The following is a 6,231-nucleotide window of genomic DNA, read 5'->3' on the forward strand; positions in this document are numbered from 1 at the left end:
CTTTTCCTTCCTGGCTATAGCCCAGAGTAACCAAAAACTGCAGTGATGGGTAAGTAATATACCCAACAAAACTGATTGAAGTGGCTTGTAGATCCTAAGCAACTGCTTATGACCGGGGCCAGGCAGATGCAACAGGTCATCCACTAGTTTGTAGCAAAATGTTTACTGACATTAAAAGGATCTAATCAGAGCCACAAACATCTGGAGACATCAAAAGTAGTAAAATGGCTTTGTGAAGCCATGATAGGCTATAGTGTTCTGAGCCGTGACTGAACTGAATTAGAGAAACTGAGAACGGCAAAAAGTCAGCAGAAAAAAATTAGTATGGTGAGGAGTAACGTATGCTTGTGGAAAGCATAGACCGTAGCCATTGAGAAAGCAGTGGTTTTGAAGCAACTGAAATGACTACAGAGCTGTATTTTTTTTAATGTACTATTTAGCAAGACAAGCTCAAACCAGGAAAGTTTGCGTTGGGTTTGGGAGGGGCGGAGATGAGTACAGAATGTCAATGGAAATTTCAGAAACACGTCAGTCAGTTATGTTTGACTTCTGCATTGATGATTGACAGATGATAAATACTAAAAGGAATAATGAAGATTTAAGGAATGTAAACAGTTACTTTATAAACTGGCTTTGGTTTGTTTGGTAGAAGTTTGGTGGAAGAGACCAAGTCTTCTATCAAGCATGTAGGTATTTTTTAAGTCAGTTACACTCATCTCATAACCGGAAAAAAAATTCCCCAAAGTTCCTACTATTAACAGTTCTTTTTAAAGTAAATCCCTTTCTAGCTATATTATTTTAAAATTAGTTGGTTAATTGGTTGATTGTTCTAGTAATAATAACATACTATAGTTTCCCTTCATCAAAGGAGTCCTATAGCTTTCTTTCTGTGGTAAACTACATATTGCCACATATCTATGAACTAACAGAAAATTATTTTGAAGTATTCACATAGAAATTTAGAAATACTGAAATTAATTTGACTAAAATTTATGAGGCACATCACATCACACCTATCAGATTGGCTAATATGACAAAACAGGAAGATGATAAATGTTGGAGAAGTGGGAGAGTTGGAATACTAATTCATTGTTGGTGGAGCTGTGAGCTGATCCAACCATTCTGGAGAGTAATTTGGAACTATGCCCAAAGGGCTACAAAAATGTGCATATTTTTTGACCCACCAATATCGCTTCTAGGACTGTATCCCAAAGAGATCATAAAAACGGGAAAGGGTCCCACATGTACAAAAATATTTATAGCAGTTCTCTTTGTGGTGACCAAGAACTGGAAATCAAGGGGATGCCCATCAATTGGGGAATGGTTGAACAAGTTGTGGTATATGAATGTAATGGAATACTATTGTGCTATAAAAAATGAACAGGAAGACTTCAGAGAGGCCTGGAAGGACTTATATGAACTGATGCTGAGTGAAAGGAGCAGAACCAGGAGAACTTTATACACAGCAACAATCACAGTGTGTGAGGAATTTTTCTGGTAGATTTGGTCCTTCACAGCAACGCAAGGACCTAAAAAATTGCCAAGGGACTCGAGGCAACACCTTCCACATCCAGAGAAAGAGCTATGGAATTGGATTGCAGAATGAAGCAGACCATTTTCTCCTATGTTATATATTGTTTTGTTTTATAGTTTCTCTCATTCATTTTAATTCTTCTATGCAACATGACTTAGGTGAAAGTGTATTTAATAAGAATGTATGTGTAGAACCTATATAAGACTGCACACCATCTTGGGGAGGGAATGGAAAGGGAAGAAGGAGGAAGAGGGAGGGGAAAAATCTAAAGTATATGAAAGTGATTGTAGAAAACTGAAAACAAAATAATTTTTAAAAAAATAAAATTTATGAAGCACCTACCAGTAATTAGCAAAGAAAACTTCTGCAAATACATTTACTAGAAAAAAAAAATTCTCAGTCCTGATTCTGACATTAAAACTCAAATCATTGAAGGACTAATATTGTCTTCAGGAGAAATAGTAAATATTTAATAAATGTCTGTTGATCGACTGACTGGAAAAATATGTAAGGGTGTGGGTATTCTGAGCTTGGATCCATCAAAGTGCTAACAAAACTAACTGAAAGTAAAGTTTTTTTAAAAAATTGTAGCCACAACTAAATGGCTTGGGGTGGAAGAAAAAAAAAATCATTACCTGAGGTTTATTTTTCATAACAGTGTAACACTAACCAGCTTGGGTGACACAATGGATAGGTCCTCACACCCTGTCTGCCTCAGTTTCTTCGTCTGTAAAATGAGGTGGAGAAGGAAATGTCAAAACACTCCAGTGTCTTTGCCAAGAAAACCTCAAAAAGGGTCACGAAGGATCAGTCAAGACTAAAAATGACTTAAACCACAACAAATTTAATACCTCCACAATCCCTTTGCTCAGAAGATCGTATTATGTTGGATGGAGACATAAATCCTGCAAAAATTCAAGTCAAGGAGCATGCTTTAGGGACAGAAGCTTGGAGAGCTCGCTGTTCTGGGGTACACCTCTTAAAACACCTAGGTCTTCCCTGGGCAAAGGATTTCTTTTTCAAAAGAATACTCTCACGAATGAACACACACACACACACACACACGGCCACTCAACTTAATCTACTCTTACAGTTGCCAGGTGGGCACGCAACACTTATTAAGAGCCTACTAAGTGACAGGCAATAGGCACTCATCTTTAACATTCCTGGAGATCAACAGTGCCACCTGGAATAAAGGGAGGGTGGACGATTTGCCTTATGAGGCCCAGAGATTGGCAACAGATGATCGTCCTGCCAGTTAAAAAGAGGAAATATTGTCAAAGCACTCCCTTTCTTTCTCCATTTAAATAAAATGGAAAGCCGGAAGGGATCCTTCCCTATCTGCTTCCTCCAGCGAGTAGAGATAAACTGGTTTGGCACCCCCTGAGGCACCCTCTATTATGCCAGGAACCGAGGGAGCATGCACCGCACCTGGAGCCCCCACAGCGGGCGAAGGGCGGGTGCCCGCGCAGGTGCCCCACCCTCAACCCAGAGCTTACGTAGGATAGTTTCTCACTAGGCTGCACTGCAGCAAACAACAGGAAGGCTGCCTACCTAAGTCACGGTCCCGGCAAGAGGACGAGGGCTTGGAGAGGGTTGGCAACCTTCACAACACGCAACTTCTCCGGTGGTGGCTACAAAAATGAATGCCAACAGCCATCCAGGGGAAGGGAAACCGCCCAGTCTCACATCCAATTTCTTCTCTCTCCGGGGCTCCACCACTGGGCTCGCCCAGATTCCCCAGCGATCCAATGGGGAGAGTCCTCGGACGCAGGGGCGGGCACGGCCCAAGGGTAGCAGCCACAGTGGAAGAGGGCAGGACTCACCAGCTGCTGCCTGCCAGTCTCTTCTTCCTGCCAGGTGAGGCTGCAGCGGTAGGCGGTGTTCGCTGCGTGTACACAGCAAGCTCCCCTCGGAGCTGAGGAAGCGGCAGGGCCGACAGAAGGACCTTCAGCTGTTCCTTTAGAGAGCAGCAATCCTTCGCTGTCTTTGGGGCGGGGAGGACAAGCCGGAGCTCCGCACAAAGGAAGTCACCGGAAGAGCCAGTTTCATGCCCCAAAGGCTGCCTGCTTGGCATCTGCTCCTCCTTCTGGAGGATCTTCGAACTCCCGTAGCAGGAGAGTTGCAGCTATAAGGGGAGGGTAGAAATACAGAGATAAGGCGCTTGTGTTGCATTGTTATCATTAAGAAGATAAAGTGAGGTTTCGATAGCCAAGGTTTTAGGCGAAGTTCAGTGTGAATTCCCAAAATTATTAGATGCAAGGCAGGCACCTTTGTCTTTGACATGGGTCTTGCCATAGTTTGCCTCAACGTTTCCAAAAGATGAATCCTAGAACGAGCAAAATATAGTAGCGCTATCTGTTTGGGTTGGGTACCCAGAAAATTAACTACTACTCTGAGGATCCAGGAGTAACCCTGTGGGTCTGCAGTCTTAACATTGTCTGTAGCATGATTCTCATTACCCAACAGACACAATTAGCTTAAAGCAAAGGAATTTACTAATATGGCAAAACAAACAAAAAACCCCAACTGTACATTGTATGTATTTGTGGGAGACTGCAGTCTAGGAAGAGTGGGTTCAGAGTTACAGTACATTGGTAGTGGAGGCACACGTAAGATACTTATGTGCCAAATATAACTCACAGCTCCTCGTATTGAAGTGTGAGAAATGAGTCCATCTAACAAGCCCCCAACTGTGAGAAACATGCTCACCTTAAACAAAGAACATTACTTGTGAAATCAGGAAAGCTTTTATTAATCTTTATGTCCATTTCCCCTGAATGGATGGGTAGCCTCCCCAGTAAGGTTATAGGATGGCTACAACACAGTTCAGAAAAGTGGAAGCAGGGGATTATGAATCTGTCTTTTTTTTTTTAATTTACAATCTAAAAGAATGCGCAAGATTGCAATACGTAAAAGAATTATTTCTTTACTACTCTGATGTAATTTTGTTTATAGAATCCTGATTTCTGTTCAAATTAATTTTTATCTCTGAGGCCTGAATCTGTGCTATAAGTATAATGAAACCTAGGTCTTTGCATCGATAATTTCTGCTTTGTGGAAGGCCTATTTCCACAGTAATTACCTATCATATGAACTCAAAAAGACATAGCCACCATAAAAGTTTGATTTGCCTAATTCTATTTCATTGTTATGTGGTGTTGTTGGGTTCGTCCATTGCTGAAGAAGCCCATGCCATCAGAGAAAGGATACAAGGTGGAAGAGGAAGGGAAAATTCATTATGTAAAGTGATAGTTGTACAAAAATTTACATTGGTAAAAATTTATTTAGAAAAATAAGACTCATCCTTCCAGAGCCATATTTGTCATATATCATATCTTGCCAAGTTTTAGTAATATATATGATGTCAAATTTGTTTCCTTTTGTTAACATCTTATTAATCTTGCTATTTCAAACGTTGTGCATTTGTCAAACCATATATTTTATTTTTGGCTTCCTGTATTTTGTCTCCTGTGAATTTCTCAGCCTCTCTATTGTTATTCTTCTATCTACCATATAATTACTCTGTTATATCAAACCTAGTGAATATGTGTAGGCAGTTGCCTCTCTTCTCTTCCCTTTTCAATTTAAAACCTTCTTTGATTAGATCTGCAAAAAATGCAAACAAATTACTATTAGTTTGTTAGGTCCGCTCCTCCCTACCTGTGAGTACAGAAGCCCATCGTGTCTATACTTTAAACAGAAATCCAAATTTAGTTCTTAAACTGTTCACATCCTAAGTCTGTCTTTCTGAAACCTTTTCCTTTAATAAGCAGCAATGACGAAAGCATCACCTGTGTTTCTAAACTCTTCGTTTTTGGGTTTTTTTGACAGACCAACCATTTTATTTGTCTCTGATGCGTTCAGGAATGTTGATGTGCAAATAGCTTTTTACATGGGCTTTGGAGGGGGTCTGGGGGCAACACCAGCAGGTCAGAATCAGGGTCGGGATGTCCGATCCTTTCGTGCCTCCCGGGAACAATTCCTCACTACCTTGCTGTGGCTCGGGCAGCTCACATAGTAATGTAGTGTCGCGTACAGTTTGGGCAGCACATAGGAGTCGAAGATGCTGGCCTTGGAGATGTCCCTGATGGTCGCAGCTTCCACGATAGTGCGATGGTGCAGATGATGAGTTTCTTGATGGCCTTGTCCTTGGGCACCCAGCGGGAGCAGTTGGTGCAGTGCATGGGCAGCACGTGGCCGCTGCCCTTCTTGGAGTGTCCGTTGTCCCTCCTCTTCTTGGTCATCTTGAAAGCCAAGAACCGAAAAAGGCAAGATCTTCCTTCAATTTCTTGCCAACCCCTTCATAATATCAACATGATTTTCAGGATTCCTTAATGCACTATCATTTGCTTCCATGTGACTCATCAGAAGTAGGTGCATATAAGCAGATTTTACAAGTTTCTGTCACGAACAAGGAAGCCTGTAAACTCTCTTATTGGTTTTAACAGATTAACAAATAGCTGCCTCATTATTCCTCAGCAAAAGATCACCAACCATCATTCCTCTATTTTTCCTATGACTCTTATTGTATGATCTCTTACCTGATGGCACTTATACATCCACAATAGATTCATGTGAGACCAATCAGTTGCGTCTTCTTTAGAGTCCAGCTCTTTCCTCTCTAGTAAAAGACTCATATTTGTTAATTATATAGCCCTTGTAGATTTATTACCATGGAGACCTGATGGAAGACC

The 6,231-nt window shown here is 41.2% G+C and overlaps 1 protein-coding gene and 1 pseudogene across 3 annotated transcripts in view; both read right to left on the bottom strand.

Moving 5' to 3' along the window:
* The window catches only part of DOP1B (DOP1 leucine zipper like protein B), a 133,186-nt gene extending 129,607 nt beyond the window's left edge, over window positions 1–3,579 (bottom strand). For 2 of the 3 annotated variants that reach the window (XM_072614920.1, XM_072614918.1), the window contains exon 1: window positions 3,089–3,579. The gene's annotated coding sequence lies outside the window, so the exon portion shown is untranslated. Of the gene's footprint in view, window positions 1–2,169; window positions 2,262–3,088 lie in introns of all 3 variants that reach the window. The other variant, XM_072614919.1, reaches the window with a different exon arrangement.
* A 1,825-nt stretch (window positions 3,580–5,404) lies between these two features.
* LOC140507047 (small ribosomal subunit protein eS26-like) lies at window positions 5,405–5,902 on the bottom strand (annotated as a pseudogene).
* Between the last annotated feature and the right edge of the window lie 329 nt (window positions 5,903–6,231).

Source organism: Notamacropus eugenii, chromosome 5, assembly GCF_028372415.1.
Source record: "Notamacropus eugenii isolate mMacEug1 chromosome 5, mMacEug1.pri_v2, whole genome shotgun sequence".
Classification (NCBI taxonomy): Eukaryota; Metazoa; Chordata; class Mammalia; order Diprotodontia; family Macropodidae; genus Notamacropus; species Notamacropus eugenii.